Below are 12,148 nucleotides of genomic sequence, written 5' to 3' on the forward strand. Positions count from 1 at the left end.
CCTCCTTCCTGTTCTGGAACCTGCCTTCTCCTCCTTCCTGCTCTGAATCTGCTGAAACTCACTTCCATATTCCTGTTCTGGAACCACCTACTTCTTCCTGACCTGGAACCAGCCTCCTCCTTCCTGCTCTGGAACCTGCCTCCTCTTTCTGGCACTGGGATCTCCTCCCTCCTTCCTTCTCTGAAAACTGCTTCCTTCTTCCTCCTTTTTCCTTCCCTGGAACCTGCCTCCTCCTTCCTGCTCTGGGACCTGCCTCCTCCTTTCTGCTCTGGGACCCACCTCCTCCTCCCTACTCTGGGATCTGCCTTCTCCTTCCTGCTCTGGAACCTGCCTCCTCCTTCCTGCTCTGGATCTTCCCCCTCCTTCCTGCTGTGGAACCTGTGTCTTCCTTCTTGTGCTGAAGCCCACCTCAGTTTCTCCTTTCTCCTTATCAGCTATCATTTTTGTCACTTTCCCCTTCTTTTTCTTCCTTTTGATTCCTTTGTTCAATATTTTCACATACTATTATTTTTTTATCAAGAGATTATTCATATGCCACACAATGTACCATTTTAACATGTAGAATTCAGTGGTTTTTTAGTATATTCACAAAATTGCATGACTATTCATGATCTAAAATTCCATGATCTAATTTCATCTAATTTCAGAATGTTTTCATCACATCAGTGAGAAGCCCCATACCCATTCATAGGTGTTCCCCATTTCCTCCTCAGTAACTGGACACCACTAATCTACTTTCTGTATCTAAGGATTTGCCTGTTTTGGACATTTTATGTAAATGGAATCATACAATTTGTAACATTTTGTATCTGGCTTTTCCCACTTAGCGTAAGTTTTGAAGGTTTGTCCCTGTTTATACATGTGGTAGCATGAATTACTATTTTTTGTCTTTTTTATGACCGAATAATAGTCCATTTTGGAATGGAGCACATTTTGCTTATTGATTCATCAGCTGAGAGACATTTGAATTGTTTCTACCTTTTGGCTGTTTAGAGTAATGCTGCTATGAACATTCATGTAGAAGCTTTTGTTGGGATGTATGCTTTCAGTCCTGTTTGTTATATTAAGGAGTGTCATTTCTGGGTCATAGGGTAATTCAATGCTAACATTTTGAGGAACTGGTGAACTGTCCTCCAAACTGGCTGTACCCTTTTACATTCTCCCCAGCGATGTATGAGCTTTCCAATTTCTCTGTATCCTTCCCATTACTGGTTATTGTCAATCTTTTTAAATATCGCCACCCTAGTGGATGTAAAGTGGTTACTTATTTCTAGTCTCTTTTGGATGTCACTTCCTTTGAGAAATTCTTCTGAACTCCCTGAAATCCTTTCTCTTCAGGTTGTGTTAAATGCTCTGTATTAGTCCGTTTTCACACTGTCAATAAGGACATACCTGAGACTGGGTAATTTATAAAGAAAAAGAGGCTTAATGGACTCACAGTTCCACATGGCTGGGGAGGCCTCACAATCATAGCAGAAGGCAAAAGGCACGTCTTACATGGCAGCAGCAAGAGAGAACGAGAGAGCCAAACAAAAAGGGTTTCCCTGCATAAAAACCATCAGATCTTGTGAGACATATTCACTGTCATGAGAACAGTATGGGGGAAACTGCCCCCATGATTCAGTTACCTCCCAGCAGGTCTCTCTCATAACACAAGGGAATTATGGGAGCTACAAGTCAAGATGAGATTTGGGTGGGGACACAGCCAAAGCGTATCAGTCCCTCCTGTATATTTTTCAGGCACCCCGTCCTTGTCTTGTAACATCCTGCATCACACTGAATCATCATTGTCTGTTAAATTTATCTCCTCCATTAGAGTGCGAACCTGTTAGATAGGCTACCACAATATTCCTGTGATATTTCCTAGGTTAACACAATGCTTGACACAGACAGTTATTTAGTCTTCTCTTTTTGTCAGGGGTGGGATGACAGGCGACTTACAGACTAGACTTCGTAGGATTATTACCTAAGCCCCTAAATACAAGAATGAAAATATTCATTGGTACTATTTGTTAGTTGATATCTAGTTAGAAATAGAAGACAGGATTTTTTAGCCTATGTGTTTGACTTTTTATAAAGTTATTTATTCTTCACTGTTGTACTGCTATGGTGCTGTCCCTTAATTCACCAAGAAGTTGGAAGGAAAGAAATAGGGCTGCTATAAAATATCACCATAAGGGGAAAATGCTGAGGTGATTTATTTTATTTTATTTTATTTTAAAAAGCCTACAGCACCCGGTATTCCCAGGCAGTCTCCCATCCAAGTACTAACTAGGCCCGACCCTGCTTAGCTTCCGAGATCAGATGAGATCAGGCACGTTCAGGGTGGTATGGCCATAGACTGAGGTGATTTTAAAAGTATAAATCAAGTAGTCATTTTTACTTTGATCTTTTAAAATTATGACTGATTAGGAACTGACTATTTCTTTTAAAAAAGAAAATACCAGCCGGGTGCAGTGGCTCACGCCTGTAATCCCAGCACTTTGGGAAGCCAAGGCAGGTGGATCACAAGGTCACGAGTTCGAGACCAGCCTGGCCAATATGGTGAAACCCTGTCTCTACTAAAAATACAAAAATTAGCCAGGCATGTTGGCATGTGCCTGTAATCCCAGCTGTTTGGAAGGCTGAGGCAGGAGAATTGTTTGAACCTAGGAGGCAGAGGTTGCAGTGAGTTGAGATTGTGCCATTGCACTCCAACCTGGGTGACAGAGTGAGACTCCAACTCGAAAAGAAAAAAGAAAAAAGAAAAGACCAATTACATAGATTAGACTTTAAAGATTTCACATGCAGATAGAAATCAAAAACAGTATCATAGTTTATGGATCTTCAAAAATGATGCCCCATTCTGATGGTGTTATACTGTAAGTATCAGAAATCTGAGATTCATTTGCATCAGGGTTGAACAGATAGGGATCAGTGCTGGGGAACAAAAGCTAGAAGTAAGATTAAACGTAATTAAAGACTTTAAATATAAGTTTGAATTAAAAAGTACATCCGGCTTGAAGGCTGACTCATACTAAATTATAGTGCCCTGTGCGTAAGTACAGATTAAAAGGCATATTTAATTAGTTCTTTTGAGACTTTCTCCCCACAAATCTATTGATTTTTACAATCAATATTTAGATAATGTTGTTTCTTTTTTTCCCAATTCCAGAAAGATTTGTTTTAGCATTTTAGATTTTTCTTAATTGAAGTTAACATTTGGACTAGGTAGCCATTCCCTTATTTGACAGTGTTTTCAGTGTATTCTTGGAAATTCTATCCAGCTTCTTTGCTATGGTTTTTATATGCTTCTGGAATGATGAGGAAATGGGGGAGGGAAAGAAAGAAAGAAACAAATGTAAGTTGGACCCAGATCAGTGAGATAGTATCGAATGAGGCCAAAATGGATTTGGCAGATGCTCGCCTCATGTTTCCTGCTTGCACATGCACATATTGTTACTTGGAATACCACTTGCATTTCTTTCATTCTTGTAAGATTTTTCTTCAGCTTCAGTAACAAACTTTAACTTTAAATAGGAGCCAGGAATGAATATTGAGAATTTTTAAAAAAATGTGTAAATGTACTCAGAACGGATATTTTGCCACGAAGGTTTGGTTGGTAAAGGATATAACAGATGCCTTTTAAGGGTAGGAATGAAAGTGTGGAGGGGTGAAGATAGTGGGACGTGTGTCATGTTTAGGGATTTGAGTTTGAATCCTCATTTTGCCATTTAATAGTGGCATGGCTTTGCAAAGTAATCTCTAAGAGTCTAACTTTCCTTATTTAGAAAAGAAGAAGATCCATTTTTACACTGCAGTGCTGATAGTAAGTGAATTTAATGAGAGAGAGAAAACATTTGGTAAATGATTACTCTTTCAAGATTGTCATATTTACTGAAAAAAAGTAGTTCCATAATTCTTAAGATAAAAAAGTGAATTTTCTTATCAAATATTCTTTTAATGTCAGGTAGGCATTTCAGCTTCATGATGTTCAATTTAGATATTACCAGTAGCTGGATGTCAGCATAGTAGACAGAGACAAAAATGAGAACACCTTTAATGTGGGAACACATGAATTTATATAGATGAAATTGTACAGTACCATGTACTTCATTAATATTCACTTAATAAAAGTTTATTAAACTTGAATGAGAGTTGAAGGGATTCAATATCATTTTATTTCTTGCAGTATTTAGGTTACTGCAGACAACTGAGAATTAGCTTTTTTAAAAAAAAGTGCATCCAAAGGAAAAAGATGCTGTATAACTTTCCAAAAACTTTATTCCCTTATTTAAAAAAGAAACTTTTAAGCTTAAAGGAATCTTAGGCTGCAAGGAGGTACAAAAATTATACAGAGTTCTCAGGTACCCTTCATCCAGCGTCCCCAATGATACTGTCTTTAATATCTGCAATACCATTATTAAAACCAGGAAATTGACATTGCTAGTTTACACCTCCAATGTTTAATTCATTTTAGCGTTTTTAAGTGGAGAAAATTCTTTCTGATGTCTTGCTTAATCAGTTTTCACCTGCGTATACTTTTTGAGTGTCAGTATGCTGAACAGAAAGATATTTTGAAATCCGAAATCCTTAGGCTCAAATCTTGGCTCTGCCTGTTATTCCCATGTAACCCTCAGGACCTTTCTTAGCATGGATGATGGTCTGTTTCTTCATTTGTAAAAGGTGATATCACTTACCTTGCAGAGTTGGTGTAAGGATTAGCAATTGTGTATTGTCAAGGGCCTTTTCAATAAAAGATGGCTTTTGGAATAACTGTTCTCTTGCTACATTTTCATCAAAAATTTTTTTAAAAAGCTGGCCATTATCTTTAATATAGCATGTGTACTTTGTGGACATCCATCATTTCAGGACCACTAAGTGATACATACACTAAAACAACTTCACCGTTCCTCTAGCCCTTCCTTTCTTGGTATACCTGTTATGGCCTGCTTGTTTTGCTCTGTGTTCACCCTCTTTATCTGCAACTTTATATCTAGCCTATAGACCAAAAGCCACTCCTCTCCATGTATAGATGATATTTCTTCTCACTTTTGTTATATGAATTCTAGGAAATGTAGTTCTTTTTAGTTTTTTGCTTGTTTTCTTTTAAGTAACCTCTTCTAACTTAATTCTGTTTTACAAGCAGTTGATGATAGCCTGGGTTTGAAACCAGGCTGATACAGCTGGCTCTTGAGTGTCGCTGAACAAAAGCTGCCCTTCAGGGAGCACCGGGTCCAGGGCCTCGGGCTCCCTCCGCTTGTAGACCCCGTATGCTCTGCCTTGAATACTGGCCACTGCTTTTCATCTCTCCATTTGGGCACAGCTGCAAAGATAGAAAAAGAGTTCTGCGCCCCACTTTTTGCTGTACCTCAGTTAGCCCAGAAGCAACCATCCCTATTTAGCTCAGAAGTGTGGAGTCCTGTTTAAATACTTAAAATTGGCTGTTTTCTGTATTGGCCAATAAATATTTTCTGATAAGAGCTTCAGATAGGAAGAGGACCTAAAGCTGCCCTCAAAAGACAATATTCACAACAGAAAGTTTTGTTTGCTTTTAATTTCTGTTTACTGAACTTAACACTGGAAAGAGCCCATTGACTTTTCTAGTCTCTTATAGAGCATCTCCTCCTACACACGTTTAGCTTCCTGCTCCCTTGAAGTCTGTGTGACCTACTCCTGTTTTCAAGTTTTTTCCATTTTATTATTTTGGTCCTTAGCACTTCTGCCCTCTTTATATCTTCCAACTTTCCATTTCAAAAGGGAAAGATCTTTTTTATATATATTTACGTCGTGTTTGAATGTGTTTAAGGAATGCTTAGCAATGTTCCTTTATGTTTTAAAATACCCTTTCTGCTTAAGCAAGCAGCATATCATTTCCTGCTTGAGTTCTGGCCTCGGTCTGACAGGCTAGGGCTGAAGTGGGGGTGAAAAGTTCATCGTCCGGAAGTGCTGTTGAGGTCAGAATCACGTGCCGAGGAGCGTATCCAGACTCCTGGTAATTCCCCGAGAATGTGAATCTTTGGGAGAAGGAGCACAGGAGAGAGCTTTTTCTCAAGTCGGCTGTCTGTGCTTGGGCTCTGGTTTACTATTCTTAGTTTTATGGCACTATTATTATTCTTTCAAGAACTTACTGTAATGCCCTTATTATTGTCTGCGTCAGTGTTTTAAAAGTAAAGTTGTAACTCACTGCTAGGTTATGCAATCAGTTTTGTGGACAGAGATCAGCATTACAAACTAAAAAAGGAAACAGGAAATGTAAACAGTACATTATATGGAATAAGAATATGTGTATTTTGTAAAAGTCCTGTTTGATACACAGGTCCATACACATAAACACAGTCTCATAGGTCTCTACTTATTCGCGTACGGGTACACACTGGCAGCTGTACATTTTCTATCCTCCTTCCTAGTCATTTGAGAACTCAGTCATTCAAAATGCATGCCCTTGTCACTGGATGTGTTCTTATAAAATTCCCTAAGTTTCGTATCTGGAATGTATTGTAACTGCAGTTTAATTTATGTGAATGGGAATTATAGATCTCATTTTGTTTCTTTGTATTTTCTCCACTCATTATTATGTTTTGAGGTCCATGGATAGTGCTGTGTGTACATCTAATCCATTGCATCCACATGCCCATAGTTGTTGAAGTGTGCCTAGAATGCATTTTACTTCTGGTCTCTCCCAGGGATGGACCCCTATATTGTCTCCACCTCACCTCACCTTGAACACTGCTACTGTGAAAAGCCTCAAATATATCCCTTACTGGAAAGTACCAAGGGGAATTGTATTGTATTAGGGCTCTAGCTTAGTAGTAGACTTGCTGAGCCAGAGGGCATATGTACCCAGCTCAGATATTGTATACAGTATAATTTCATAAAATACACTGATTACCTCCAGAATGATTCACCAAAGTACCCGTCAGCAGTATGGATGTTTATTCCCACATTCCCACCAATACTTAGCATTATTAAGCTTTCTAATTTTCCCTATTTCTGTCTAGTGAGTGTAAAATGATACCTTTTTTGTTTTATTTTGCTTTTATCTGATTATGGATGGATTTGATTGTCTCTTCATGTGCTTGTTTTTTGGAGTTTTCTCATCTGTAAATTCCCCTTCAAATTCATTGCACGTTTACCTACTGGAAATTTTTTAACTTTTCCTATTGACTTATAGGATTTCCTATTGATTTATCAATATTTCCTATTGAGTCTTCATATAGTCCAGATAGTCCCTGGCTGGCTCTAGACATTACATGCATTCTTCTAGCCTGTCATGCTTCTGTTAATTTCTGTCTGTTACACTTTTTATTGAACAGAAATCTTTAATTTTGATGTGATTTGGTTCATCAATATTTTACTCTGGGGACTTTGCAAAACAAATTATCATCTCTTCACAAAAATTCTTGATTACATTAATTTTATAGTTTTATCTTTCACATTTGGGTTTTTTTTTTTTTTTGAGACGGAGTTTCGCTCTTGTTATCCAGGCTGGAGTGCAATGGCGCGATTTCGGCTCACCGCAACCTCTGCCTCCTGGGTTCAGGCAATTCTCCTGCCTCAGCCTCCCGAGTAGCTGGGATTACAGGCACGCACCACCATGCCCAGCTAATTTTTTGTATTTTTAGTAGAGACGGTGTTTCACCATGTTGACCAGGATGCTCGATCTCTTGACCTCGTGATCCACCCGCCTCAGCCTCCCAAAGTGCTGGGATTACAGGCGTGAGCCACCGCGCCCGGCCCCACATTTGGATTTTTAATCTATCTGAAGTACGTATGTGTATGTGGTAGTAGGTGGCAGTCCATTATTTTTTCATATGGTGATTCTGTTTCTTTAAGCTGATGTCACCTTTCCGCTTTCTGCTAAGCTTTATTGGTCTTTCTGTTCTTTAACTGAAGTTTGTGCTGTTTTGTTACTATGGCTTGGTAGTATATTTTACTGTCTGATAAAGTAAGTCCTGCTTATTGTTCTTTTTCATAATAGATTTAGGTATCTGTGAATTTTACTTTCTATATAATTTTTTTTTTTTTTTTTTGGAGACTGAATCTCACTCTGTCGCCCAGGCTGGAGTGTAGTGGTACCATCTAGGCTCACTGCAACCTCCACCTCCCAGGTTCAAGTGATTCTCCTGCCTCAGCTTTTCGAGTAGCTGGCACTACAGATGCACGCCATTATACTGGGCTATTTTTTGTATTTTTAGTAGAGACGGAGTTTCATCACATTGGCCAGGCTGATCTTGAACTCCTGACCTCAAGTTATCCACCTGCCTTGGCCTCCCAAAGTGCTGGGATTACATGCATGAGCTACCCCGTCTGGCCATATATGAATTTTGAAATATATACAGTCTAATCAGTTCCTCGAACTACAAGTGAATTTTGATTTGAATGTTATTGAATTTATAAATTAAAATAGAAGAACATTTCTGGTAAGTTATTCTGTCTAGGAGCTTTTACTGTCTCTTCATTTATCTCACCATCTTCCATGTACCTTATTAGAGAATGTAACTGAATTTATAAATTAAAATTGAAGAACTAACATTTTTTGCTAAGTTATTAATCTATGAGCTTTTGCTGTCTCTACATTTATTTCACCATCTTCCATGTACCTTATTAGAGTTCAATGATTGTCCATGGAGGTCTAGGTGTTCTTGTTCATACTTGAAGCCAACAGAAGAGAAGACAAATAATATACACGGTCCATAAAATGATTCTAAAATCAGGCTGGGCATGGTAGCCTGTAATCCCAGCACCTTTGGGAGGCCAAGGCGGGTGGATCACTTGAGGTCAGAAGTTCGAGACCAGCCTGACCAATATGGTGAAACCCTATCTTTACTAAAAATAGAAAATTGGCTGGGTGTGGTGGTACATGCCTGCAATCTGAGCTACTCGGGAGACTGAGGCAGGAGAATTGCTTGAACCTGGGAGGCAGAGGTTGCAATGAGCCTAGATCGTGCCGTTATACTCCAGCCTGGATGACAAGAGCGAAACTCCATCTCAAAAAAAAAAAAATTTCTAAAATAAAACGGAAGGTTTAGACGTTGTTAAGGTAGTAGTATCCTTTGATTGCAGATGATTTATGTTAGAAGAAATCTTAAAGAGAATGTCAGAGACGCCAACATGTTACAGATTGAGTATTCCTAATTCTAAAACCTGAAATCTGAAATGCTTCAAAACCTGAAATTCTTTCAGTACTGACATAAAGTTCAAAGGAGATGCTCATTTCAGCATTTTGAGTTTTGGATTTCTGCATTAGGGATGCTTAACTGGTAATGCAAATATTCCAAAATCTCAATCCCAAATCTGAAAAAATCCCAAATCTGAAACACTTTTGCTCCCAAGCATTTCAGATAAGAGGTACTTAACCTGTGTAAATAAGAAAACTAGTCACCAGTGAGGGACTAGTGTATTTTATTATAGTATAAGGAATGATTCACTCAAGATTACAGAGTTAGACAGTGAGAGAACCTCAAACTGAAATCAGGTTTTCTATTAGTTTTGCAAACAAACGATGCCCACAATAACCATATACCTCTGATGGCTTGGCATTTAGTGTCTTTTTTTTCTCTTGGCAGAGTTAATGCTAAGATTTGCTTATGCTTCCAGACAAATCAGATTCCTTTTTCGGTGATCACACAAAGAATAATTAACCTGCCAAAGTCTTAAGATAGAAAAGGGGAAAAAAAAATCTCTTGAGCAGCTTTTTGTTTTCTTATTAGTAATGGTGTGAGTTAGCATTTTGGTTCATTTTTCAGCAATTATGTCCTGCATTCTGGCTGTGGTTGATAGTGACTTTAGGAAATAGATATAGTGGTACTTGTACAAAATAATTGTCACACATTAACATGCTAATGAAGTGTTGGAGTGCTAAGAATGGCTAGCACACTAAAACAGGAGAGAAAAGAGCTATCCTCACTGCTGTGTCAGCCAGACTACACAGTCCAAATGGGAGGCGTGGCTCAGATTGACTGGCAGGGCAGTCTACATTATTGGCAGGCATTTTCTTCCTCTCCCCACATGCATGTTGAAACTTGGTTTTTGCTGTCTTTAACCCATCTAATTTTCCTTCAGCTAAGTTGGTTTGAGGACAGAAATGAATGCTTTTTCTTTTTCTCAGACAGACAACAGAACTCATAAGGGAATAATTACAAGACTAATTCCTCTGTTTTAATGACATCAATTGAATAACATTAAAAAGTCAAAGCCCATATGATTTCATAGCATTTTAACTCTGAGCATTTGAATCCAAATAACATGTCATTTCTCTGTATGTCTGAGTAGGAGGGCCATTAACTTAAAACTAAATTCACTGGGTGTGTGTGTGTATGTGTGTGTGCGCGCCTGCCTGCCTGCTTGTCTGTTTCTGGACCTAGTCATGCTGATGGTGGCAGAGAGAATTCTTGCATGTTTCCTGAAGGTTGGAGAAAGATCAGTATGCTTTTGAAGCCAGCATGGATACTACTATCCCTTAGAAGAAAACAGAAATGCTGATCTACCGTATGGCCGAGGTACTCCTGATCCACATCTTAAGGGTCACCCATTCTTCTGAATTTCAGTTTCATATTTCTACCCACCTGTTGGGACTTCTTTACCCAACTGTTCCCTGTCTACCTAGATCCCATCAGGTCAGCACATCAAAACCCAGACCCCCGTTAGAGCTCTCATTCCTCTACGTGTTAGCAACACGCCCAGGTTTACAGGCTAATCCCTCACCATTTCTCTAGTCCACCAAGTCCTGTTTGCGATTGTCATGTAGCATCACACGGGCTTGTACCTTTCTTCTGTTCTCCATCTTTTGTTGTTTTTTTTTCTTGAGACAGAGTTTTGCTCCTGTTGCCCAGGCTGGAGTGCATTGGCATGATCTCTGCTCACTGCAGCCTCTGCCTCCCGGGTTCAAGCCATTTCCTGCCTCAGTCTCCCAAGTAGCTTGGATTACAGGCGTGCGCCACCACACACAGCTAATTTTGTATTTTTAGTAGAGATGGGGTTTCACCATGTTGGACAAGCTGGTCTCAAACTCCTGACCTCAGGTGATCCAACCACCTTGACCTTCCAAAGTGCTGGGATTACAGGTGTGAACCACCATGCCTGGCCCCTGCTCTCAGTGTTTTTATTAAACCACCTTCCAAGCTTCTGGTCCAAAGCTTACCTGCACTCTGGTGTGACTATTTCTTATCTGTTCACCTTGGGCAGCTTGTTTAACTTCGATCAACCTATTTGTGTTTTTCTGTCTATCAAGTATAAGCAGTAACAACTTGATGGCTTGTTTGGAGGATTAGGGACATGATGAATGCCAAGTGCTGCACGCGGGGCCCGGCATGGAATTGGTGCTTATATTGTATCACCCTCTGTCTTAATTTCTTTCAACATTGATTTCTTTCTTTTCCAGAAATATCAGCTCCTTCTTGCTCTTTGTCCCCCAGAGCTCCTTTTCCCTTCAGCTCAGATTTCACCTTCTTGATTACACAATCCAAAATAGCTTTGCCCAGCTCTGTCCTCACACTGTCCGGCACATCACGTTTATATTCTTACCTTTTTAAATCTCTTTATCTCTGACATTGCCTTTCATTTGTTTGTCTGACTTTTTAAGTAATCCGTCCTTTCCCCCACTTCTGCACTAGAATGTAAGCTCTGCAAAAGCAGGGGATGTGTCTGTCTTCTTTGCAGCTGTCACCCAGGATGAAGGAGTGAGCCTTGGATATCTTTTTAAGACTTATGAGTCAGAACTCAGGCTTCATACACAGAGGCGCCAAGCCCTTAAGCCATTTGGGGTTCACAGTGGCTGTAGCAGGAGGTGGAAGAGATGAATCTTCTAAAACTGAAGATACAGAGGCATAGATGAGAACCTACCTACCTACCTGGGTTGGCCCTTGCGTTCTATATCTAGAAGAATCATCATCAGTGCAAGGAAAGACCTGAATAACTTAATATAATCTAATTTTTCTTTTTGTTGGATCAGATAGTGATAGACTTTCTTATGATACATTCTGTGGCCCTCCCGTTCTGGCCTCGGCTTTTCTTTATCTGGGCTCTGATCCCTGCTGAGGCCTCAACCTGCCTTGTCCATTACCAGGACCTTAATCCCTGTTTACAATCCTGCTTACAGACCTTTTAATCCTTTGAGATTGACCACAGATTCAAACCTTGCTAAAGGCTTGGCCTCCTCCTGGCCCCT

At 39.6% G+C, this 12,148-nt stretch overlaps 1 non-coding gene across 1 annotated transcript; it reads right to left on the reverse strand.

Annotated features, from left to right (window-relative positions):
• Positions 1-2,223: 2,223 nt before the first annotated feature.
• LOC135269294 (5S ribosomal RNA) lies at positions 2,224-2,342 on the reverse strand. Its single transcript, XR_010337612.1, has one exon. It is a non-coding gene; the product is annotated as a 5S ribosomal RNA (ribosomal RNA).
• Positions 2,343-12,148: the final 9,806 nt, after the last annotated feature.

This window comes from Aotus nancymaae, unplaced genomic scaffold, assembly GCF_030222135.1.
Source record: "Aotus nancymaae isolate 86718 unplaced genomic scaffold, 86718_ANA_hifiasm-v0.15.2.pri h1tg000051l, whole genome shotgun sequence".
Lineage (NCBI taxonomy): Eukaryota > Metazoa > Chordata > Mammalia > Primates > Aotidae > Aotus > Aotus nancymaae.